We start from the raw sequence: 26941 nt of genomic DNA, 5'->3' as shown, positions 1-26941 counted from the left end.
TGGCTCTCCAACTGCCCAACTCTGAAGGCAGCACCACCAGCAGCAGCAGCAGCACATGTAGTTAGCCTGTTATACTTCAGTTTAGTCTCTAGAAAGTGTATATTGTCCTTGTTTTTATGTGTAGCATGTGTTTCCATTATCCTTATTCACTATCTCTTAAATTTTAGCCTTTGATGATAAACTTATGGTTGTTTTCACTATAAATATATCTCAGTGCTGTGATGCTATATAGGCGATATTCTTCAGTGGACTCAAATCAGTTGGTGTGTGCACTGTCCCTGGTACAAACCTGGTATTTCAGTGAATGGCAGTGATGGGATAGATATGACTCTTCAAAGGAACTTGGGGACTAGGTGCAACTCTTATTAACCTGCAAAGCAAAGTAAGAACTAGCATGGCTCTAAGGAGGTTGTTTGGGTGACTAACAGGCTGGAGGCATCTCTACACTACGGGGCTTTATTGGGAAAAGGTACACAAATCGCACTTTGCAATTTGCGTACCCTTTTCTGATAGTTTTTTTCAGAAGAGGCTTTTCCAAAATTTGGCCCATCTACACTGGGTCAAATTTTGGGAAAAAACCCTCTTTCAGAAGAGTCCTTCTTCCTTGTGGGAGGAGGAAGACTGTGTCTGCTCTTCTGCAAAAAGGGCAGAAGAGCAGACGTATCGCCTGGACGCTGCAGAGTTTTTCCCAGGATACCTCCAGTATCCCAGAAAACCCCCATAGTCTAGACATAGATGAAGACATCAGGGAGCTGACACCCAATTAAGCACCAGCTTTTTCTCACTTTAAGCAGGAGAGTTACGAGGTGACTCTCAGATCTGGGCACTCTATGTATCATTGGTCCAAAGGACTGGCAGTCAGGTTAATGAGATGATTCACTGGGACAAAGTACAAATTTATTTTACATATTTTTCATGTCTGTAGCCACATCTATCCTCACTGGCAGTCTGCTGCAGAAATGGAAACATTTCTGGTTCCTTTCAATCAATGTACATTTTGTAAACTATTTTGGTAGAGTAAAGGACTAGACACCAACTCAGTTTAAAAATGAAAGGTGAGATACTCTTTTGCATTTCTAGCTCCCTCAAAGGTTGTGGTCTCACAACTATAGGCCCATAGGCTAGCGCTGATGTAACAATGTCTATTGTGGTTTTTTATGAAACTTTCAAACTAAATTATCTTGATGCATTGATATATATGGATCCAAATGTAGGGTGCAACGTTTACTCACATGAGTGCCAAGTTGTAGATAAGTGATCCTTCTGAATTCGGTGGGGCTACTCACACAAGTAAGACTCTGTGGGCCTAGACTCTATTTTTCTTACACTCAGTTGTGTAATTTTGTTAATTAAGACAAATTTTTCTGATATTTTTCTGTAAGTAAAATTTCGCAAAGGCAGCTATAACATTATGTTGCATGGTGTTTGTCTTGCCTTTATAAAAGGTGTTTCATCAATGTCAGAAATCTCCCTCTGTGGGTCCCAATGAAGCCGTACAAACATTTAAATCCCATTAGTGACTCCCCTACTGGAGAGGAAGTAGATTTAATTGGGAGTCAATACACATTTTAAACCTCACCACAAAAAAAATTATCTCAGGATCTGAGTATGATTAAGAGAAAAATCTTTCTACAGCACTACCAGGAATAATTAAGCTGTAAATTTAGTCTTTGTTTGCCAAATGAGAAACAATATTTTTATTGTAGGCTTCCCCGCACCCCCAACTTTATCTGTCTAGATAAATATAATTAGGTAATGGATGATGATTTGTTAGCATTTTATTATATGTGTTTGCAAGGGCATTAAGAGTAATCATAAAATGCACAACAAATATTGTAGGTATTCAGATTTTCAGCAGTCGAGAACGTGACTTTTTCAAATCAGATGGGGCTGGGACATGTATTCTTACAAATTAACTCTTCCTCTATTCAGAACAGGAACTGAGATACTTCTGGCTCAGCTGATTTACATACACTAATTGCTAGTTCCCATTAAGCGCTGGGTGGTCACCGACTCAATACAATTCATAAATTAATATTTTTACAGAGCTATTACTCACAGATAGCAAGAAACAATCATAATAACTTTACACTTGATTTTTAGCAATGGAACTGAATTATCCTTTCATTTATAAGACAGTCCAATGCTTTCCTATTCAAACAACTTGATCCAGTTAAGCTGTGTAAAATCTGGAAGTGAGAGTATATGTGTACATACATCTATCTATGTATTAGAGTAAAAGTTTCATGTAGACAGTGATGGGGATATTTAACTTGATCATGTGAGCGATTCAAAATATAAAGTTTTCTTAGCTAAAGTGATTCACTTATCTGGTTGGGAAATAATTATGTTTATATGTTGCTGCTGAATCTTTAAAGCAGATTGAATTATCTATATACAGAACCTACAGGAATAATTCATATTTATGGCTTATGCAGTTCAAAGGAAGATCTGAGATCTGTAATATTTGTAAAATTGCTTGCAGCTAAAATTCTATAAGAAGCCATTTAAGAGTTAGTTAGCTCACTAACATATGGCTTACTTGTATCTGAATCAATGCACAGCTGACAAATCAGGGCAAGAGATCAGAGGTACAATATACCATGCCAACCTGTGGCAACTAGAAGTCATTTATTGCATAGAAAAGAAAGATGACTGGAAATGGAAGTCATTGCACAATTGACATGATGTGCACATATGTTAAACCACAAAGTTAGATGTAAATTCCCATCACTGCTTTGGCAAGGTCTTTACACACTAAGGCTATGTCTACACTACAGAGTTTTTGCAGAAAAACAACCATTTTTCCGCAAAAACTCATGGAGCATTCACACCTCAAGCGTGTTTTTGCGCAAGTAAATCAAAAGATCAGAGGTGGTTTTTGCGCAATTGGTAATCCTCATTTTATGAGGAAGAACACCTTTTTGTGCAAGAGCTCTTGCGCAAAAAGGCATGTGTGGACAGGCAAGAGGGATTTTTGTGCAAGAAGAAGAAAAAGCACAGGTACCCTGGCGGCCATTCTGTCCATGAAATCACTGCTTACTTGTGAGAGAGCATCCAGGCAATCTGGACATTCTCTTTCGCAAAAGCGCATTTCTTTTTCAATGCGCTTTTGCAGTGTGGACGCTCTCTTGCACAAGAAGTTTTTGCGGAAGATCTATTCCGAAAAAAGCTTCTGGTGCAAAATGCCTGAAGTCTAGACGTAGCCTCAGTGTTAAGCAAGTGAATGTTCCAATTGGCTCACATGGATTGTTGACTTGCTTAAGGGATCTTTATGCAGAACTACTATATGCACCCTTTCTCCTGTCATTATAGACTTTATGATGTGCTTATGCAAAATAGAGGTGAAAATAATAGCCCCCATAGGTGAAAAGCCACATCTCCCATTAGCAACCTCTGATGTCTAGGTCCCTTTATCTAATTTCCTGCTTTGTCAAGACTTCAAACAAACAAGCAAAAACTGCAGAATTTCCCCACTCTCTTGATTCTTTATGATCTAATGTTTTAGAAACAGAAACATTAGCAAGTTTTGCTGGATTTCTATTTGTTTTTCACTCTTGTTTGTCCTTGTAGGAAGAGCTATGTTTATCATCTCCCCTTATGGATGAAGGGCTGTAAGTTCATGTACCTGTGCAAACATATGAGAGGAAGAAAGTGTGATTATATACTCTACCCATGAAGTCTGATCTGTCCATCTTGTCAGTTGTACATATGTACAAGTATGTCAGTTGTACATATGTAAAGTAAAGCTGTATATCTAACTGATGAATCATGAAGTGCTGTCTCTAGAATTCTAAAGGAGACCTTTGTTTAATCTTGCACCTAAAAACTGTAAAATTCAGAAACTCACCTACAATCTAAGGTCCCGATCCTGTTTCCTTAGAAGATAGTGGCAAAACTTCCATTGACTTCAATAAGAATGAAACTGAGCCCAAGAACAAACAGAAAGAAATAATAAAAATAAATAAACTCGTGAAAGGTACTTGGCGGACTTGGAATAAGCCTGAATTTTAGAGCATGGTTGTGAAGAATTTCTGCATTTTTTTTTTTTTTGTGGAGATGACAGTCCTATGCAGAGTCAAATATTGATAGTGATCACTCAAGCTCTAAAGAACTGATGCAACTTCTCCTTTTTCACTTGAGGAGTATAAATACGGGTAGTTGTTTTGTTACCCTGATTCTTGTGGTGTTAAGGTTAATGCATGAAAGGTGCAGCATTACCCTTTTACTTTTAGATATGAGTTGTAGAAAGCTTTGTCTAGATAAGTGCAAATCTGAACATCTCTTTATTCTGAAGAGACACATAAAACTTTAAATTATCCTGCAGCCTATCCAACCTGAAAGCACTGATGCAAAAAAGTTCTGAGAATTGCTCTTCCCCTCTCCCAATACTTCAATGTTTTTAAATGACTTCAAGTTCTGAAACAGAAAAATTCTTTCATCCTATCACACAATTCTCTGCTATCATTTAGTATCTCAGGATTACTTAGGTTTTGTCTACACTAGCACTTTTGTCAGTCAGGGTTGTGAAAAAAACCAGCCTTTGATTGACATAAGTTTCCTCAACGAAAGTGCTGGTGTGGGCAAGAAAGGCTCTCCTGCTGACATTGCTAACACAGCTCTTTGGGGGTGGTTTAATTTATGCCGGAGGGAGAGTTCTGTCCCGCAGGCAAAGAGCAGCTCCATGGCAGACCTTACAGTGGCAATACTGAGTTGTTTTAGATTATTGTCAGGATGGGCAGAGAGCTGTAGTGAGTAATGCAACATATTTTCTCCTTCACAGACATGCTAGGCATCTGCCACAAAAAGCCTTACTTTGCATCAGTTCAGGATCCTGGAGTTCATGACTGAATGTTTCTGACTGACAACTGCTGAAATTCTTTCATTTCAGTGGAGTTTCATTTTGAGTTTGTTTATACCTGAATCTCCAAACAAAAATTGCCACAAGCAAATTCATATGAGTCAAACCTAAAGGAAACATTCATGAGAACCGTTTCTACTTAACTTCAGCTGTCTGGATCCCAGCAAGTTTCACACAGCTCTATTAAAATAACCATAATCATCATACTCATACAGTTAATGGACCTTCAATATTTTTAACAGAAGGTGACGATGAATATTTTATTTTAAATGACCACTTAATCTGTGAGTATGAATAGAGCTTATTGAAAACATTTGAAAAATATTGCTGATTTTCACTGAATTTTGAAGCACTTTTACACTGTTGAACTGTCTCATTTCAGCATTTTCAGAATGAAATATTTTGATTCTTCATAGAATATTAGAGCTGGAAGGAACCTCGAGAGGTCATCAAGTCCAGGACCCTACCTTCATGGCAGGGCCAAGCACCATCTAGATCAAGGGTGGGCAATAATTTTTAAAAGGGGGCCCCTTCATTTTTAAAAGGGAGCACTGGAAGGGGTGGGGCCTTGGGCAGAAAGGGCAAGGCCAGCAGACTTCTCATGCTCCCCCCCACAGACTCTGATTGGCTTGGGTGTAGAGGAGCGTGTGAAGTCTCCCTTCCCCTGAGAGAATCACCAGCTGTTTTAACACATTTAGTGGTTCTCTCTAGGTGCTGCAATGGGAAGAGACCTCGTGCACTCACCCTGACCCCAGGCCAATTAGGGTTTGGGGGCAGAGGGAACATGCAAAGTTTCTAGCCCCTCTGCCCCCATCCTGCTAGGGGTATGCAGCAGCTAGAGAAAAGACAAGTGTTTCTCTCTAGTCACCACATGCCCTTGATGGGGGGAAAGAGACTTCATGCACTCTCCCATTCCCAGGTCTCAACTGGCCTGGGGGCAGAGGAGCAGTAGGGTGGCTGTGGGCCGGATCCACTGGCTTGGCAGGTCCCATCTGGCCCATGGAGGCCCCTTGCCCCACCCCTGATCTAGATTATCCCTAATAGATGTTTATCTAATCTGCTCTTAAACATCTCTGATGGAAATTCCACACCCTCCCTAGGCAATTTATTCCAGTGTTTAACCACCCAGACTGTTAGAAAGTTTTTCCTAATGTCCATCTTAAATCTTCCTTGCTGCAACTTAAGCCCACTGCTTTTTGTCCTATCATCAGAGGTTAAAGGAAAAGAATGTTTCTCCCTCCTCCCTGTAACACTCTTTTAGGTACTTGAAAGCTGCTATCATGTCCCCTCTCAGTCTTCTCTTTTCCAAAATGATCAAACCCAGTTCTTTCAGTCTTCCCTCATAGGTCATGTTTTCTAGACTTTTAATAGTTTTGTTGCTCTTATCTAGACCTGCTCCAATTTCTCCACATCTTTCCTGAAATGTGGAATTCAGTTCAAGATGTCTTTTTGAAATTAAATAATTTGTAATACATTTTAAGTTTTAAAAGACCAATAATTTTAAAAAGAATATTTCACTTTTATCAAAATAGTTTTCCTAACTCCAAAGTGTATAGTGTGGTTTGGCTGGGGAACTGTGTACAGAACATAGTGCTCAGCTAGGCAAAGCTAAGTGCTTTCTAATGGGTTCCTTGCTTGTCATCCTTTTGAACCCTAATCCTGTATAGAATCCCTTGACAAGAGCAGGGCTAACTTAGGGAGAAAAGGGGTTTAAAAAACAGTCCTAGGTGTCCAAAGGAGCTAGGGAAAATCATGCAGGCAGAAATCCATCAACTGAGTGGAGAAGATGTCATATTACTCCCTTCGGCTCCCTGCACTGGCCTGACAATAAGCTAAGCACTCAGTGTTGCCCATTTTTTGGTGCCTTCCTTTGTAAAAAGAGTTTTAGCTTTCTATAGTTGTTGAAAAGATGGATATTAGTTTAAATGAACAAAATGTTTATGCAATAAACACCAGCAGAAGCTAGACTGCTCTGCATAGCATAATGGAGTTATAATGTATTCCTCCTGTCAGCATGGTGTATTTGTGTGATAATTTTATGTGACAATGTAATTAAATTGGAAAACAATTCCCATTTCCTATGTATTTTATCTATTTATCATCATTTATTTCTTTACTTTCTTGCTCTGCAATAAATATTATTGTAAGGAGAGTTAAATAAGTTAAACCAATGCAATTACTTTTACAGATTGAAATTAACTTCATGTATCAATTTATGCTAGTTTGTATAGAGCACCTACTATTTGCCCTGTACAAATAAATGCATTTGTGGCAGTATATTTATGGTGTCACTATGGTTTCCATGTTTGCATTCCTTTTGAGTAATGATCTGTGTGTTAAAACTTGACATTTTAACAGTATTTTCAAACAATTTCATTCATTATCAAATAACCATTTATTACACTGTGGCAATTTCAAACTACTTACTAGACCCTTTAGACATTGCTAAACAATGATTTATCAACCAACGTGCAAATTTTAATGCTTATCACAGCAAATATAGAAAATAACATTAAACAGTGACTTGACAACAGCTCTGACTAAATTAACATTTTTTTTTATCTTGATGAGTCATATTCAGTAATAGCTAGTTTGCCAGTTTATCAGTGCACTGGAAATTGGGGGCAGTAGGCTGCATTGCTTCCTTCTGCAAGTTTTTTTTTAAAGTTAATTACAAAGTTTGTGTGTCCGTACATTTTGCTAAGTATTATTTACTTTTCTTGTTTATCCTGGATGGCCCAGTGCCGGTGTGGTTTGTTCTTTCCTAATACTGATCCGTAATGCTTTTTCAGTCTAGATTCAGTCCCAAGTTATAATGTCAGCAGTAGAAAGTTTACCCTGAGTGAGTAGCGGTGGTACAAGGTATCTGCAATGTGTATGCTGGTAGGAGCCTCACAGGCAATAAGCACCTCCCAGGTGGGTTCTAGTACAGAGGTGGCCAACCCGCGGCTCGTGAGCTGCATGTGGCTCTTTGATTACAAAAATGCGGCTCCTGCAAGTACCGCTCAGCCCAGCCACTCTGCACCGGGCTGCTCTGTGCCGCATTCCAGCGCGACCTCACAGCCAGGCCACTCTGCACACACACACCAGCCAGCACATGCTCAAGGCCAGCCACTCAGCACACGCGCCCAGCGCCTGGAGGGAAACATGCGTGGCGGTAGCAGCAGCCGCAGCTCTGACTCCAGAACCTGGGCATAAGGTTGGGGTGCAGGGGAATTGGGTTAGAGTGGGGGGAGGTGCCTGGCTCTGGGGAAGGGGAGAGAAGGGGAGGGGTATTGGGTTGGGAGGGGGTGTGCATGGCGTCCTGGCCAGCACATGCTCAAGGCCGGCTGCTCAGCATGGCCTCAGGGCCTGGAGGGAGACACGTGTGGTGGTAGCAGCAGCGGCTCCAGCTCCGGGACCCAGGCATAAGGTTGGGGGCGGAGAGGGATTGGTTAGAATGGGGAGGGGAGGTGTCTGGCTCTGTGGATGGGGAAGGGGAGGGGAAGAAGATTGAGTTGGGAGGGGGTGCACATGGCGTCCGGGCCAGCACATGCTTAAGGCTGGCTGCTCAGCATACGTGCCCGGAGGGAGACGCGCGTGGTGGTAGCAGTGGCAGCAGCGGCTTTGGCTCTGGGACCCAGGCATAAGGTGAGGGGGGAGGTGCCTGGCACTGTGGAAGGGAAGGGGGATTAGGTTGGGGGGGGGGGGGGTGTTCACATGGCATCCTGGCCAACACATGCTCAAGGCCAGCCGCTCAGCATACATGTCCCAGCACCTGAAGGGAGACTCGCATGGTGGCAGCAGCAGTGGCTCTGGGATCTAGGCATTAGGTTGGGGGAGGAAGAGGATTGGGTTAGAGCGGGGAGTGGGGTGTCTGTCTTTGGGGAATAGGAGGGGAGGGGGATTGGATTAGAGTGGGGGGGTGTGCCTGGGGGAGGGGATGGGGATTGGGTTAGAGCGGGGTGGGGTGCCTGAGTCTGGAGGATGGGAGGGAGGGAGTAGGAATCCCTGTACTGCATGCCAGCTCCAATTTCCCCACAACAGCCATGTGCTTCCTGAGAGCAGAGGAAGAGCATGCGCTTCCTGAAATGTTGGAGCAGTCCATGCACTTCCTGAGACCCAGGATTCCCAGGTACTGGCTGAGTTGTCCCTGTCCCCTCCCCATGGCCAGACTCCTGCCCCCCCCCCCCCACCAGCACCCTGTCCCCACAGCACTCTGTCACCTGCTCCAGGACCCACCAGCACCCTGCCCCAGCACTCTGTCCCCTGCCCCCACCAGCACAGTTGGGGCCACATTAGTGAGGCTTTGCGGCGTTTTGGAGGGGGTTTTTTGCATCTTACTTGTGTGGCCCTGACTGACTTTTCTGTGGTCAGTGACCCCTGACTCAAACCAGGTTTCCCCACCCCTCTCTTAAATAAAGACAATGCTGAAATATGTTGTGTTTGACATCATATTTTATTTAAAAATGAAGCCTGGCCAACAAGCCCCGAATTGGGGCCAAGCCCCCATCTGGCTGCAGCATCATAACACTCCTGAACACACACACCCCAACCCCAAACCTAAGCCTATTATACACTGGAACCCCCTATCCTGAGCCTCTAACATCCCCAAACTCTTGCACCCCCCCACATGCCCAGTCTTCTGCCACAACACTTCTGTACCATCCACACACTGCAAATGTGTCCTGAACCCATCAATCTCCCAGCCTCCCTGTCCTGTGCCCCTCATGTACCCTCACAGCCCAAACTCCTGCATCCTCACAGCCACAAGCCGGTGGCTTGCTCAGCACTGCAACTCCACCACTCTCCAGCCTGGAGCCCTCTCCCTGAGCCAGCATCCTCTTCTCTACTTTCTCCTGCACCCAAATTCCTTCCCAGTGCTTTTTTTATGATGGTATGCCCCAGGACAGCATACCGGCACCTATTTCTCGCCCCTCTCTCCCCCCGCCGGTGCGGCTTTTTTTCCCTCAACAACTTGCCCCACTCCCCCGCAGTACGTGGCTCTTCGCACTCTATCCAAAGCTATTTTGGCTCTTTGTCTCTAATGGGTTGGCCACCCCCGTTCTAGTAGATCTGTGGCCCTCTGGCTGCAAGATTCAGTGCATAATCTTCTATCCCTCACCTTTCCAAAAATCCTGGGCAACTTCAGACCCTTGAGGCTCAAGGAGAAAAGGGTATATATCCAGCAGTGATTGGTGAGTTTATGGAAGGCTGCAGGGGAATTCTAGATAGAGGACTCTCTATAAGCAGGAGCAGAGAAAACTCTCTTTTATCCTATTTGGGTTCTGGGAAATGCGCATAAGTAAACTGTTAAAGGACCCTCCCTCAGCCTTTGGGGAGGATCTACAAGGCCCAGGAACTCCACCAATTATTGTGGACAACAAATAATATAACAGGGACAGGCATGAAGGTCAAAGGGTCAAATTAAGGAAACCAGAAGGGAACACTGAGCAGAGAACTCTGGACAATACCCACTGCTCATCAAAGGTGTCAAGGGAACCAGCAGTCACCACTCAGAGGAACTCTGCCTGAATGTGTGAATGGAAAGAGAAGTGGAAATAGGCCCCACGTGCAGAAGACCCCCCCCCCTGTAGTCACCTTGTAGTCTTATAGATGGCCACTTTGGCCAGCAAAGGGAGGATGACAAAAGGCCCCACAACTTAGGCTGTGTCTAGACTGCAGGGTTTTTTCAAAAAAAGTAGCCTTTTTTCGAAAAAACTTCACCTGCGTCTGACTACAGCCGCGTTCTTTCGAAATTAAATCGAAAGAATGTGGCTTTTCTTTCAACGGCGGTACTCCTCATTTCACGAGGAATAATGCCTTTTTTCGAAAGTGCTCTAAATGTAATTTATAATGTGTAAATAGAATTAAGACCAAATCAGCGATTTAGATATCAAAGAGTATCAAAAGTCTGTGTGGATTTAAAAAAAACCCTTAATTTAGAAGGAAAGAAAAGGCATGTATAAAAATATATAACAAATGGAAGACAGGGAAAATTGATAGTAATGAATAAAATTAAAAAGTTAGGAATAGTTGAAAGTTAGTAAAAGAAGCAAAGAGACACAAAGAGAAACCTGTGGTCAGCAGAGTTAGGGAAAATATTGAGTTTTAAAAAGAATATTAGGAACAAAATAATCCTAACAATGCTATTTGTCCATCATTAAATGGAAATGGTAGCATTATCAATATTCGTGCAAAAAATTCAGAAATGTTCACTAAATACATCTGTTCGGTATGTGGGGGGGGGGGAGATTATATAGTCATGTCTTATATTTGATGAAACACTTTCCATTCCAACAGTAACTCTGGACAATGTTAAATGGCAGCTTCTAAAGTTAGACATTTTTAAAGATGCAGGTCTAGAAAATTTGTGTCCAAGAGTTTTAAAAGATCAGGCTGACTAACTTCCTGGACTATTAATGATTTTGAGTAAGTCTTAGAACACTGGTGAAATTCCAGGAGACTGGAAGAAAGCTAATGTTGTGTCAATATTTAAAAAGGATAAATGAAATGACCCAGTTAATTACAGGCCCCACAAGGTGCTCCAAAATAATGGAGTGGCTGATAGAGGATTTGATTAATAATTAAAAGATGGTAATATAATTAATGGCAATCCATATGTTTATGGAAAATAGATCCTTTCAAACTAACTTGATTTTTTTTTAAGATTACAAGTTTGGCTGATAAAGGTGTTGCTGTAATACACTGAGAATTCTGTAAGGCATTTGACTTGGTACCATCTGACATTCTGATTAAAAAAGAACAATATACCATTAACATGGCACACTTTAAACGGATTAGAAACTGACTGATACATCTCAAAATGTAATTGTAAACAGGAATTAATCACGGTACTGGTATGTTTCTCGTGAATTTGCAAGGGGATCAGTTCTTGGTCTTATACTATTTAACATTTTTATTAATTACCTAGAAACATAAGATCATCACTGACAAAGTCTGCAGTGGAGGGGGAATAGTGAAGAGCGCAGGTTACTGGTTCAGAGCAATCTGGATTGCTTGGTAAATTAGGCTGAGGCAAACAATATACATTTTAATAGAGCTAAACGTACTTCTATATCTCTAGGAGTAAAGAATGAAGGCCTTACTTATAAGATGAGAGACTTTATACTGGTAAGCAGTGACTCCAATAGATTTGACAATCGTTCTGGATAATCTACGGAATATGCACTTCAAGTGTAACTCTGTGTCCAAAGAGCTAATAAAATCCTTGGACACAAACTGAGGAATCTCAAGAAAAAAAAATAGAAAGGGGTTACATAACTACTGTATTTGGCACTGGTGTGTTTGCTGCTAGAACACCCTTACTAGTTCTGGTGTCCACAATTCAAGAAGGCTATTGAAAAACTGGAGAGGGTTCAGAGAAGAGCCACAAGAATGATTAAAGGATTAGAATACATGCTTTATGATTAATTCAAAGAGCAAAACCTATTTAGCCTAAAGAGATAATTGAGAGATGAGCTGATTAGTCTGTAAGTAACTACATGGGGAATAATGGACTCCAACGTAGCAGAAAACATATAACATGGTCCAACGGCTAGAAGCTGAAGCTAGACAAATTCAAACTGGAAATATGGTGTAAATATTGAACAGTGAGAGTAATTAACAAATTTATGAAGGGTCATGACAGATTTCCCATCACTGATCATTTCAAGATCAACTCTGAATGTTGTTTTAAAATATATGCTCCAGGAATTATTTTTGAGAAGTTTTTGGCCTATGTTAAACAGAAGGTCAGTTTAGATTTCACAATGGTCCCTTCTGGTTTTAGAATCTATGAATGTCTAAGTAAAGCAGGGAGACGGCCCATTTTCTAGAGAGATCAAGTATTATCACCACAAACTACTGCTACCGTCAATGGGAAGGGTTCAAAGAGTAAATATTAAAGAATATTTCAGAGCACATTCTCAGCATGAGTGTTCCAGTAAACTTTTCAAATGTTTGTCACAAGATTTGTGAAGATTTTCATGCATAGATTGTGGTTCCCAAAATACCCATAAATTATGAATGAATAAAATAATCCCCTCCAATACTTATTTTATTTGTATAATTATACCATGTACAAGCTCTAATTGTGACAGTAAGAAATAATCCTTGCCTCAAAGATGCTACATTCTAGATAGGCAAAACAAAGGATGTGTGGGGAGGGAGAGAAGTATGATAATTTTTTAAATGGGAAACTGAGTCACAGATAAACTGTGACTTCTCTTGCTCAGTGGCACACAGCATGTCTATGGGAGGATTGAGAATAGAACCCCCATCGCCTGAGTCCCAGTCTAAAGCCTTAAACACAAGCCATAAAATTCCCACCTAATTCACATTCTCAAAAGTGATTTAGGCAATCAGGGGTCTAAGTCCTGTTGATTTTTTTTAAATTAGATTTCTAAGACTTAGGCTTTTAAGTCACTTAAATGCTTTTGAAAAGTTTACTCATTCATTCCAATCATATGTTTTATTCGTGAAAATATTCCCGAATCAAGTTTTTCATTTTAAAAAAGGTCTACCAAATCTAATTGCAGCCTGTAGGAATTTTCCTGGGGTCACAGTGCAAAATCAAGCCCATAGTACTCACAAAATGTTGTTGTATTAAAGAGGTTACACAAACAGATGCTTGACAAAAAACACATCTGAAATAATATATATAATAATATATAATTGATGATTGACTTTACTCAAACTAGAAATGGCAAAACTGATTCTTTTTAAACAAAATATCCCAAGAAAAACTCATTATACAATCCTTTAGTGGACTAACTGTAAAGTCCCAATTTAGGTAAAGCTGCCACTGAAGTCAGGATCAGGCATTAATAAAGATTTATAACTAAACCAATTACTCAACCTTAATTCAGGATTTAGCACAAGTACATGAACCATGTTTATGCTAAGAAAATGTATTATGTTAAAAAATGAATTAACTGCACGTTAATTAAACATGTCTTAGCTCCTAATGTGGCCAAATCATGTTTAAACAAATGTTAGGTAGTCTGTTGTTAACCATAGGGTCTGCTAGTAGAAAAATGGTATTTAACATCATCCTGGGACCTAGGTGAACAATTCTTTTCTCCAGTACGGAGAAGGCCAAAGAAGACTTTGTTTTAAATCCTTCAAAAGCTCCAATAGTACAGGGTATGGGTAGAAGTGGCTGGAAGACTGGCAAGAAGGTGAGGTCTCTGTTCTCTTAAGAATTATACAAAACATTAAACTCAATGAGGGAATCTGTCAAAATGTAACTAGCACTGTATCTCTGCCATTACCTACCTCTCATAATGGATTCATTTGACACTAATTGCAAAAATGATTTAATTTAGCCAATCTTCACAGACTATTGTTTTAAAATTAAAATTAATGTATAGGATAAAAACTAAACATTCCTACAAGATAAAGACTTGGAAATTAAAGACCCCGAACTGATGAAAAGGGCCACAAAAGTCTCTTTCTAAAAGCAATCGTAGTAAGAGGTTTAGAGTGCAGTTTACAGATTGAGGTGCAAGAGGAATAGTCCCTGATTAGGGTGCAACCCAACTCTACAGCAACTGAGTACTGGGCTTTCTTTGTCCCAACCAAAAAGGGCAGCATAGGAGAAAGCTCTGAGGTCTGGTCTACACTAGGACCTTAGTCTGAAATTAGCTCCCCAAGGTCAATTTTCTAAGCGCTGCGTCCACAATACCAACCCTGTAATTCCAGAATAAGGGTAAGGGGCTGCAGAATTTGAACTATGTAGTCCTATTTTTCATGAGGAGAAATGCTATTCCCAAACTTGTAAGACTGAAATAACTTTAGTATAGATGCTCCAGTGCCACTAATTTGAACTAACTGGCCTCACAGAGGCCTCTTGCAGCTCCCTCGAGTGCTTCCTGGGGTTCTCAGTCTGAGGCAGGCTCCATTAATGTGGATACCTCGGACTACATTTCCTGTAGTGAGGATACAGAACTTCTAATTTGTAAAATCAGGTGCCCAGAAGTTGAACTCAGTAAATTCTAAATAATTGCCTAGTGTAGATAATGTAAGGGGGAGCCAGTTAACTGCTTAGAGGATGTGTGAGGGACATGGTCCAATAGGTAAAGATGATTTTGCCACTGGACCAGTTTCCACTGGTCTTGTGAACTAGTGGTGAGATTTGCACCAGAGAACTAGTGCAATTTCTCTCCGACTGCCTGGTCCATTTTTCTGCCAGAAGTTGAAATTGTCTCAGGGCTTCCATCTGCCCCAACTGGCAAGAATCCCAAAGAACCATCTGAGCCCATTTCAATCACTTTTCCTTTATGCTGTCACTATAAACCCTGTGCTAAATGGTTCCTGGGGATCAGCTACAGTATTTGAAAGCCCACTGAAGACCCAAAGTAGCACAAAGAAAGTGAAAAGGATCCATGAATATACCCTATATTTATACATATAGTAGTGTATGACCTGGTCTACAATAGGAAATTAGATCCATATAAGTACATCACTCAGGGGTGTGAACAATCCATATAACATGTGGTGTAGTCAGCCCTAGGCTGATGTGAAAATTCTCTTGTTGACATAGCTACCTTCTCTCAAGGAAGTGAGTTATGTAGGCCAATGGAAGACTCCCTCAAGTTGGAGTAAGTGGCATCTTCACTGAAGAGATGCAGTTGTACAGCTGCAGCATTTTTAAGGTGGACAAGCCCTGAAAGACACAATGTTGCTGTAGTTGCAAACTTGCAAATGTCTTTCCAATCATCTTATTTTAGCAAAATAAATTAGGAGAGGAAAGAGCATGCTAAAACTACCTGCTTTGTGAAAAGTGAGCACCGCGTCCTCTGATGCAGGGGATGGGAAGGGCAGTACTCAGATTCAAGTGTGGGTTTTTTTCCTTATCATTATATTTGCATTACATTAAAAGATGGCAATTTCACAACAGCAACCCATCGCCATCAGAGACTTGCTTTGCTAACTATTACAATGGGAATCCTAATTGCTCCACCACTGCTCTTTTGCCAGCTTCCCTTGTGCTCTTTTGTGCACCAAGCTAATGTAATTAGCCATGTGTTAGTATTAACACCATCCTCCTTTGCAAGCCTAACATATGGCTAATTATGATATTACAGTAAGCTGGTTATTTGATAGGCTGAGTCAGGGGACCAATAATATGACATTAAATCTTTTGTCTTAAGTTCAGCAGATCTCAGTCCCCCTAATTCTAAAGAAGGAATCAGTAATTCTACTCAACCTGGCACACAATGAATCAGATTCCACTTGGCCGGGTAGATGAGGTTTCCTCACTCTTCTGTCATCACAAAGGGTCACTGTCGTTGATAATTCAATTCAAAGTGCAGGCCCCACTGTTAAGAATGAACAGAGTTGATGGTTCTCTGTTTCTTTTCCCCCTCCCTCCAAACCCAAAAAGCATTCACATATCAGCAGATACAGATTAAGACTTTCAAGGTTATATGAAGGGGATCTCCATGTGATGAATGGTTCTTTAAAATGAAAGCCTAAATTGTAATGCATCTCCAAGGGGACCCTAAGTCTACGAGTTTACCTGTGTTGCAAAGAATAATTGCTTCTAGATGTCATTGTTTTGCCAAATACCCATCATACTTCCCCTGGATGCTATGCCTTAATCATGGGAAGTTATGTCCCATGAATTTGCATCATTCTCATGGAAGTACAGGGTGGACCTCCCTAATCCGGCAACCTCAGGTCCTCAGTCGTCCTGAACAAGGGAGTTTGCCAGACCAGAAAAGGTCAGGCCTCCAGGGCTCCCCTCCTGGTCCATGAGCTCTGACCCCACCCACCAGCCCTGTGGGCTGCCTACCCCTTACGGGGCTCTGCTCCAGCTACTAGCCCCCTGGCCAGTTCCTGCTTATGGTCTCTGGCCTTTGGGCTGCCAATGAGGCTCCACTGCCATCCGCAGCTGCCTGCCCCCACCAGCCAGAGCTCCCTGCTCGCACCAGTGGGGGCTCCCTGCCAGTCACCACTCCCTGCCCCTGCTTGTTGGGGTTCCCTGCCAGCACCAGCTGCCCCCCAGTTAGGCTCTGTTCCGGGCTGCTGGCCAGACGCCCTGTAGGCAGCCAGCCTGCCAGTCCAACAGTGCCCAGCCGCTGGCAACCATTCTAGTTGAAGCTCCCTGGTCCAACAACATCCGTGGTTCTGCCGGAGTGCGGATGTTTCTGGACCAGAGAGTCCTAGACAAAAGAACTTCAACTTGTACAAGCTGTTGCCAGCCTCTGCGATGAAAGATCCAAAAAAATGTCCTTAATGTGTGTTTATATGGGCTATGGCATTTGTGCTGTTTTCACACTGGCTACTCCTCTCAACAGAACTCTCTTCCCTCTGAAAAAAATCTATTTTGGGATGGGATGAACAGAACAGGAGTCAGGGTAGTTTAAGCCTCCATTACAAAATACACAACGGCAACTCAGCGACACAAACGAAAACATATGCAAAAATGTGACGACTACTGTTCTTCTGTGATGTGCATATTGGAAGTTCGAGTGCGGGGGAGAGAGAACGTGTGGCTGCTGTCCCCTCAACTCTCCAGGATGTGGGGAGATGACAGACTCTCCAAGGGATGATTCCTTTGACTGCTTCATTGAGGAAAGGAAACCTGTCACAATGCCAAGAACAAAACTGCTGCTGGGCTTGGTTTTGAATTTTATCAAGTGAATAAGTGAAAAATGTATACATACTCACTTCAGACTCACGCTATGAATAATTAAAAGAATATATAATTGTATCCAGTTTTCCCCCTCAAGCTCAACCAGCAAAGATATCTTCTGTCCAAGTAACAGGGAGCTTCATGTTTTTTTCAAAAAATTGTCAGAAGTGAACTGAACCAACCATCAATGAATTTATATGCATGTAAGTAGAAATAACAGCCTGGTGATTAGAACAGATAAGAAATAGTTGCTCAACAGTTTTACTGGATGAAGGTGTAATTTTTTAATTTGACAATGCACAAGTATTTCTCCAATGTTACATGTCCTGCCTTCATGCTGGATTCTGATTAGAGATGTGTAGGTGGAGCATAATTGTATTTCTTGAACAATGTGCTACTGAAGTCATCCATTTAAGCAAAACAGCTGACTTCAAAACTCATGGAAAGATGCAATTATATGTCAGAGTGGAATTTAGGCATCTTGGGTATTTTACCACCATGCAACTAGCAGAGATCAGATATCTTTACTATATAAAATAAAATAAAATAAAATAAGGAAGTTTACCAAGTCATGAATGACTCTGCAGATATATTTTCAAAGAACAAAGAAAAATATGTCCTTTTTTGAGAAGGAAACATGTTCTGCAATCACCCAAGTTTTGCTTTTAAGTATACTGATGCAGCCCAGTTGCACAGTGATTTTATCTGGAAGGGGCACAAGCAAAAGATCTTCTTTATCTTTCATTTTCCACTTTTTCCTCAGAGAGTTCTACCAATATGCTGTACTCCTTAATTTTTACCCAGGCAAAAATTAGAGTCAATAGCAGTTTTTCCTGAAGGAGCAGTGAATAAATTAAGAATGTATTTAGCACCTTGCACCTGAGGATCTCAGGGCTTTACAATACTAAGACTTGCAATTGCTTTTGAAAAATAGGTACACATTTCACAAATGAAGAAGCAAAAGTTAAGTGGCCTGTTTAAGTCATGCAGCTGGAAGCAGCAGCAGCTGGATATAAGAAACAGGTCTCCTTGCTTCCAGTCACTTAGTCTAACCCCAAATCCCAGTCTGGTTCTCTCTACTCTTGCTGTTTGTAGCCAGCAAATTGTTACCTTCCCTAGTAGGGGAAATCAGTTAGAGTGGCTGCAAATTCTCTCTCAGCCATTATTGAATGGGCTCAATAGTTTCTGTATTGAATGTGGGTAACGGTTCCTTGACAAGGCAAGGTTCAATTATTTTCTCTCATCAATTACTCTTTTTACTTCACTAGTGTCAAGCATGTGATCTTTTCAATCATTGATGAAGTGCTGTTCCTTACTCAGGCTGATTCTTGCCTCTTCCTCTCTGCACCTATGTATCAAAAAGTGGAACTGGCATAGGTCTACCGCACCGAATGAGGCAAAATAGCAGTGAGGAGGTCCAATGCTCAAATACTACAGAGATGGGTGGAGTATAGAGGTCAGCACAGAACAGAATGGCTGTGTCTAGACTGGCATGATTTTCCGGAAATGCTTTTAACGGAAAAGATTTCCGTTAAAAGCATTTTCGGAACAGAGCGTCTAGATTGGCACGGGCGCTTTTCCGCAAAAGCACTTTTTGCGGAAAAGCGTCCGTGCCAATCTAGACGCGCTTTTGCGCAAAAAAGCCCCAATTGCCATTTTCGCAATTGGGGCTTTTTTGCGCAAAACAAATCTCAGCTGTCTACACTGGCCCTTTTGCGCAAAAGGACTTTTGCCTGAACGGGAGCAGAATAGTATTTCCGCAAAAAGCACTGATTTCTTACAGTAGGAAGTCAGTGCTTTTGCGGAAATTCAAGCGGCCAGTGTAGACAGCTGGCAAGTTTTTCCGGAAAAGCAGTTGATTTTCCGGAAAAACTGGCCAGTCTAGACACAGCCAATATGTTCATAACTCAAGCATGCCATGTTTCTTAGTGGTTACATCTGAAATAGCTCAGAGAGGTTTAGAATATGGTTAGGGTATGTAGAGAAACTGCAAGACCTTGTGACCAGGCACAGCCTTTCTCCTGCCTACACAAAAAGCAGATGCAATTTAAAGTAATCTGTTGTCTGGTTTAGAGGATGGAATTCCTGTAAAGACGTTCTATGTAGCAGGATCCAAGTGAAAAAGGAAAAATAAGTGATACTCTCTCAAAGTTTGCTCATCACGAGAGCTCCATCCATAACCAACCTCCAGCACAATATAATTCCCATTCATGATGACGTGTGCCACATCTTCCTGGGACTGGGATTGGGATTGGTCCTGCCTTGGGCAGGGGGCTGGACTTGATGACCTCCTGAGGTCTCTTCCAGCTCTTATGATTCTATGATTCCTGAGCCGCTGTATTTGAGATGTGGGTTTTGAAAGTCTTGTACTTCAAATACTGGCCTCAATTGCCAATCTCCTCTTAAACCCCTGCAGTTTATATTCCTCTAACCCAGATGGGGGAAAAAAAAGGATTCCAAATATAATTGTAAAAAATATTTCCCTGCTCTGAAACACCTAGCAGCATGGGCTAATCTAATCTCTGCTGCATAATACCCATTTTTTTTCAACGTTGTACAGGGAAGGATGATTTAATCCCATTCAGAAATGGCCGATGTTTAGAGCCATGTTTCCTATTCCAGTACAAGTACCTCTAAATCAATGTGTTCTCGTATGAATTTTGGGTAAGATTTCTCTCTGCTGATTATGTAGTAAAATGGCAGGTCTTCGATAAGGGTTGCTTCTGTGCTTTACAGAAATACTATAAGTGGTTCAGCTCATAAAGCCCTGCCCAGTTCCTACATGCCCGAAAACTGGCAAGGATATTATTTATTCCACACCACAACAGCACCTAAAACTGGAACCATATTATGCTAAAATTTAAATCAGTTACACGGTTAGCAGAGCTCCACAAGACCATGGCTCCATACGCTTCACCAGCTCCCAGCCTCCAGCTGCAGGCTGTGCCTCTTCCGGTCCCATGGGCTGCCAGGTTCACTGGCTCCTGGCCCTAGCCATGCCAGCCTCCAGCCCACACAGGCTGCTAGCTTCATAGGCTGCCAGCAGCATCAGCCCCACCAGCCTCTGAACACTGGAGGCTAGACTTCACCAGCTCCCAACCATACCATCCTCTGGCCCCCTTGGGCTGCTAGCCTCCAAGCCCCACTGACCTCCAGTCCCATGTCAGCCTTGAGCCCCTGTGGGGTGCCGTTTTTGCTGGCTCCCTGCCCTGCCTGTCTCCAGCCCTTGCAGACTGCTAGCAGCCTAGCAATGGTAAACAGTTAATTGGAACTGACAATCATTAACTTATCAGTTAACTGGTTAACCATTAAACTTTTACATCCCTAATTTAAAGATTAATCATAAATTACTTTACATCCATATCTGTGTAACAGTGATTTGAAAATGTGCAGGATAAATTTGTTACACAGTGTTATTCTTACAAACTAGGTCTACTTTGGTGTACCTTTCATTTGAGTATATGCTTGCTTGTATTTGCAACTTACTGAAGTTTAAAATTAGAGCTATTCAACATCTGTTATGCAGTTGGCTTTCACCCTTTCTTTTTCTTTTCTAGGTTACATTTGAACACACTGATTGATTTCCTGCTATCTTTTGCCACCTTGTGGAGAATGTGAAACACTGCATGACATAAATGGTAAACTAGAGCCCCACCTCTAATATCATTAACTCACAGGCATTCACCTCCCCCCCCCCCCCCCCCCCCCGGTATCCCCCTCCTGTTCTGAAATGTGATTTGTTCTTTTCATATGTGTTCATTTTTTTAAATTGTATCCTTTGGTATATATGGTTGTGACTATTTTCTTCCACTATTTGATCTGAGGAAGTGGGTCTGGCCCACGAAAGCTCATCACCTAATAAACCATCTTGTTAGTCTTTAAAGTGCTACATAGTCCTGTATTTTGTTTCAGCTACCCCAGACTAACACGGCTACATTTCTATCACTATTGTTTAACAGGTTAATTGATTTAAAGGGGGGGGGGGCTCAAGCCTGGTTGGGCTGGAGCAGCCTCCTTACCTGCGCCTCCCGTCTCCCCCTGTTGTGGACAGGCTGAACCTTCCTTAGGGGTGCTCGGGGCCCACAGCAGATAGCGGAGCAGCCCCCACTGGTTAACCTTATGAGTAAGCGTCACCCATTAAAGGTGAGGCTTACTGGTTAACCGGTTAAACATTCACATCCCTACTATTTACAGAAGTAAAAAAGACAATTCATTAGGTTGTCACATCCATCCATGAAAGTGCAGGAAACAATCTCCATAAGAGAATGTATCTGTTATTAATCTGATCTGATACCTTATCTAAGAAAAGAATAGTGACTAGGAAACCTGAAACAGATTTTGATTTGGGGGTTTGATTTTTATATTTGCCCACACATAAAGATTTTCAAACAGAAAACTACTGGACCTATAAGTAGGTCTTGAGCAGTGTTGGAATTTAGCAGCATGGATGATGGATTTCCACTTTCATTTAGTATAATGTCCCAGCATAAAAGGCATAGTGTTCCTTGAACTATGGGGTACAGCCATAGGATACTCTGACATAATTCCCATAGCATTCATGGATATTCCAGTATAGCAGAGTATATTAAGCTAAGCAGGAAGGACTCTTATGTTCCACAAATGATAGAATATTTTTTTTCAAATCAGCTCAGAGTGCCCAAGGCTGGCTGTCTTTAATATCTAACAAGTGACCCATTGAAAAAATCAGCCTACAGGCAATGCGCCCCTTCCTCCCCAGTTCTGAGGATGCTTTACGCATTGGGCCAATAGGAACTGAGCAGATAACTAAGGTGACCAGATCTTCAGTGAGGAATACTGGGATGACATGAAGAGGGAGATCTGAAGAAGTGGGCTGTGCCCACAAAAGCTCATGATACCATCTACATTTTTTGTTAGTTTCTAAGGCTGTTTCTCTCAAACTGTGGGTCCCGACCCCCTGGAGGGTCGTGAGCAACTTGGACGGGAGTCGCGGTATCACAAAGTTTGAGAACCCCTGCTCTAATGTGCTGCAAGACTATTCTTTTCTTTTCTTTTTCTTTTAGAGAGAGTGAGGGCTGTTTCAAAGTGGGACTGGCATTCAAGGTATATAAAGGACAGGGGGCAAAGAAAGAAAATATGGTATCTGTATGCACTTCTCAACTAAGCAATGCCCATCCCAACTTATTCTTTAATGTACTCTTCTTCCCAGAGTAAAAATGGGGATGTACCATGTACCGTCAAGGTAGGAGGTGAGTATTTACCATCTGTGTCCCTTTTGCTATATTTTTCAAATCTCAGCTTCTTGCATTTTCCATTCTGTATCTACACACCCAACTCTTCCTTATTTAAACCCTCTCTTGCCTGAATTATTTTATTATTTATTACTAAACATAGAGGCTGTGTCTAGACTGGCCAGTTTTTCTGGAAAATCAGCTGCTTTTCCAGAAAAACTTGCCAGCTGTCTACACTGGCCACTTGAATTTCCGCAAAAGCACTGACTTCCTACTGTAAGAAATCAATGCTTTTGGCGGAAATACTATGCTGCTCCTGTTCGGGCAAAAGTCCCTTTTGCGCAAAACGGCCAGTATAGACAGCTGAGATTTGTTTTGCGCAAAAACAGCCCCGATCGCGAAAATGGCGATCGGGGCTTTTTTGCGCAAAAGAGCGTCTAGATTGGCCACGGACGCTTTTCCGCAAAAAGTGCTTTTGCAGAAAAGTGTCCGTGCCAATCTAGATGTGCTTTTCTGAAAATGCTTTTAACGGAAAACTTTTCCGTTAAAAGCATTTCTGGAAAATCATGCCAGTCTAGCCATATATTATAGTAGTGCATGTAGGCCCCAATATATATTAGGAGCCATTGTGCTAACCTCTGCACAAACAAATAATGTAAGGTCCTGAGAGTGGTGACCTTATTATCTTATTAATTGCACTTCTTTTGTCTCTGTGCTCTGTCATATTTTTCTTCACCTTTGTCTTCTTTTTCCTTTTCTCTGCTCATTTTTCTTTTCCTCCACACCTTTAAATCTATCCCCCCTCTTATTTCCTCCATATTTCCCCCTTATTCTTACTCATGTATTGACGGTTAAGTTTTATATTGATCCTCCTCCTTCTCCTGAAACAGTCAAACTGACTTCATTTTTGTACCCTTCCACCTTTGTCTCGACAAGCTACCATAAGGTAAGTGAAGAGAAACTGGCTAGGTTAGCACCTGTCTCAATACGGTGGCAATGTACTAAGCTCTTTATAAAGCTAGCGACACTCAGAATAGTTTGAGTGAATGACTCTATGTTGATCTGAATCTCTGATTGCACCTGCCCTAGAGAAGTTTGTACCCATTTTTCAGCAACAGTTTAGCTGCACTATTAGACATGATGTAAGCTTTAGTGTGTACAGTGCTGAGGAGTTTTTACTCAACATTATAAAAGCCTGCTTATGTGAAAGGTTATAGTCAGATTTTCATGATGTGATGGTAAAAATGCCTGAGTCCATTTACACTAGCATTGTATCTGTCGATTGCAGTGCTTCAGATGTACTTGTGCTGGAAAAGACTATAGACAATTCTTGTTGTTGTTGCATAAACAAGATCTTTGTGGGAGGACTACCTCAAACTCTCTGATGGGAAAGATAGATGACATCACTATTTCTGAAAGGGTAAAGGATAATGTGGTAATAGGTGAAAGTCCTAGTGATGTGTGTGGTCAGAAAAATATAATTTCTCTGCAGGTTTATAATTAATATAGAAGTGACATAAGTGTTCTATTTAGCCATCTAAAATGGTACAACTCCAAAGGTCTCAAAGCCCTTTCTAAATGTGAAAACAACAAGGAGTCCTGTGGCACCTCAAAGACTAACGTTAATTTGGGCATAAGCTTTCATGGATAAAACCCCCTTCATCAGATGCATTCTGAATGTGAGTTAACTTACATTTTAGAGACACTGAGTGCATAAGAACATAAGAACGGCCGTACTGGGTCAGACCAAAGGTCCTTCAAGCCCAGTATCCTGTCTACCGACAGTGGCCAGCACCAGGTGCCCCAAAGAGGGTGGACTGAAGACAATGATCAAGTGATTTGTCTCCTGCCATCTCTCTCCAGCCTCTGACAAACAGAGGCCAAGGACATCATTTTATCCCCTGGCTAATAGCCTTTTATGAACCTAACCTCCATGAAATTATCTAGCTTCTCTTTAAACTCTGTTATAGTCCTAGCCTTCACAGCCTCCTCTGGCAAGGAGTTCCACAGGTTGACTACACACTGTGTAAAGAAGAACTTTCTTTTATTAGTTTTAAACCTGCTACCCATTAATTTCATTTGGTGTCCTCTAGTTCTTCTATTTAGGGAACTAATAAATAACTTTTCTTTATCGGCCGTCTCCACACCACTCATGATTTTATAGACCTCTATCATATACCCCCTCAGTCTCCTCTTTTTTAAACTGAAAAGTTCCAGTCGCTTTAACCTCTCCTTCATGTTCCTTTGATTTATAAAGCATAGCAATATGCAGTTAAACTCCATTGGTCCGGCATCTGACGGTCCGGCACTCCTGATGGTCCGGCACCATCAGGAACCCGGAAGTGCTCCGCAGCCGGACCATTGGAGCTGCTCTGCCCCCAGCTTCCCCTATTCAGCCGCTGCTAAAACTGACCAGTGGCTAAATCGGGGAAGCCGGAGGTAGAGCAGCTGGGGCGCTGCCCCTGGGGGCTGCGTGACCAACCCGGCAGCACCCCAAGCGTCCTGATTCAGCCGCTGCTGAAATTGACCAGAGGCTGATTCCAGGAAGCCCGAGGCAGAGCTGCTCTGCCTCAGGCTTTCTGGAGTCAGCTCTTGGTCAATTTCAGCAGCGGATGACTTGGGGACGCCTGGGGCAGAGCAGCTGGGGTGCTGCTGGGTTGGTCCCGCACCGCCGCTCCTCGGTGCTGAAATTGACCGCTGCTGAAATTGACCAGCGGCTGACTCACTCAGTATCAGCAACGTCTGACTTGGGGACGCCTGAGGCAGAGCAGCTGGGGTGCTGCCGGGTTGATCCAGTAGCGCCGAGGAGCGGCGGTGCAGGACCAACCCAGCAGCACCCCAGCTGCTCTGCCCCAGGCGTCCCCAAGTCAGCCGCTGCTGAAATTGACCAAGAGCTGACTCCATTTTAGCCATCGGGCTTTCTTGCGCAAGAAATTCATGTTGCCTGTCTACACTGCCCTCTTGCGCAAGAACAGTTGCACAAGAGGGCTTATTCCTGAGTGGGAGCATCATAGTTTTTGCGCAAGAAGCACTGATTTCACACATTAGAACATCAGTGTTCTTGCGCAAGAACTCCCCGCCAATGTAGACAGGCAGTATGTTCTTGCGCAAAAGCAGCCACTTTGGCGCAAGACTGCGCCAATGTAGAAACAGTCTGAGACTCTGCAGTTCTAAAAAATTAGGTCACTTATTTACACTTTATTTAGGAGCCTAACTTTTAGGACACACATTTGATCATTTTGACATCCGATTTGATTTGTCCAGAATAGTGAATTCCCTGACTGGCGCATGAACCACTACTCTTTTTTGCAGTGCTTTTTTTTTTTTTTTTTTTTTTTTTTTGCAGGGGGAGGCAGGGACACTTCATCCCTTGGAAATTGATTTTGTCAAGAAGTGGGTCTTGTTCGATACAGCCATATATGAACCTCCCGTGTCTAGAAGTACAAGAATTGATGTCCTGCTTTAAAAAAAAATGCTTTTTGGTAAATGTTTAGAATTTTATTATGAAATTGATGTGCCGTCTAGGGAATCATTTCTTACCAACGTAAGTATTGTATGTGACACCTAGATGTGTTACAAAACCCCCTGGGGCTTGGGTAGCCCAGGGAGATCCAGCTCCTCCAAAGTATTTACGCCCCTTATTGCCCCTGCTTTGGAGGGGAGCTGAGGCCAGACATACCTGTGACAACTGGAGCCAGTCTGACGCTAGCGTCCTACCCTGTGGCAGGCCCTGCCCAGGCCCAGGGGCAGGGGGCTGCTGCCCAGCGCTGGCTTGCAGTGGTTCAGCCCTCAGGGCCGGGCTGGTTCAGTGGCACAGGACCCGGCTCCCCCAACGGCTCCTGCGGCGCAGCCCCCACACTGCCTAGCGCGATGTCTTCGGACCGTTCGAAAGGGGGTCCCCCCGCCCCGCCCCGCTTCTCACTGTTCCCAGGCTGGGAGCGCTGAGGACGGGCCTTTTTCGAGGGGGCGCGCGGCTGGGAACCGGGAAGCCTGGTGCCCCCCCCCCCCAGCGCTGGGAGTTCGGTGCCTGACAGGCTGGGGCGGAGCGCGCACGCGCAGTCCCGCGCGCTGACCGCTCCGGGCAGCAGCCCTCGCTGCTCACAGCAGCTTCCCAGCGTCTCTGGGGTGGGGGGATGCCGGACGCACTACGCATGCGCCTCACTTGCAAAGCCCCTGGCGGAGTCGTGGAACGCGCGGCTCCTGCGACCCTGACTCTGGTTTCTCCCTGCCCATCCGGTTCCGGGTCAG

The 26941-nt window shown here is 42.8% G+C and overlaps 1 long non-coding RNA gene across 2 annotated transcripts in view; it reads right to left on the bottom strand.

The window, feature by feature from the left end:
* Positions 1-26922, bottom strand: part of LOC106732941 (uncharacterized) — a 53587-nt gene extending 26665 nt beyond the window's left edge. The window contains exons 1-3 of one of the 2 annotated variants that reach the window (XR_012895863.2): positions 26373-26922; positions 16053-16164; positions 15391-15509 (exon numbers count right to left, since the gene is read on the bottom strand). This is a non-coding gene — a long non-coding RNA (uncharacterized LOC106732941). The remainder of the gene's footprint in view (positions 1-15390; positions 15510-16052; positions 16165-26372) is intronic. The other variant, XR_012895853.2, reaches the window with a different exon arrangement.
* Positions 26923-26941: the final 19 nt, after the last annotated feature.

Source organism: Pelodiscus sinensis, chromosome 14 (genome assembly GCF_052426305.1).
Source record: "Pelodiscus sinensis isolate ZL-2025 chromosome 14, ASM5242630v1, whole genome shotgun sequence".
Lineage (NCBI taxonomy): Eukaryota > Metazoa > Chordata > Testudines > Trionychidae > Pelodiscus > Pelodiscus sinensis.
The sequence above is the reverse complement of the archived record's forward strand: the minus strand, read 5'-3'. Positions and strand labels throughout refer to the sequence as shown.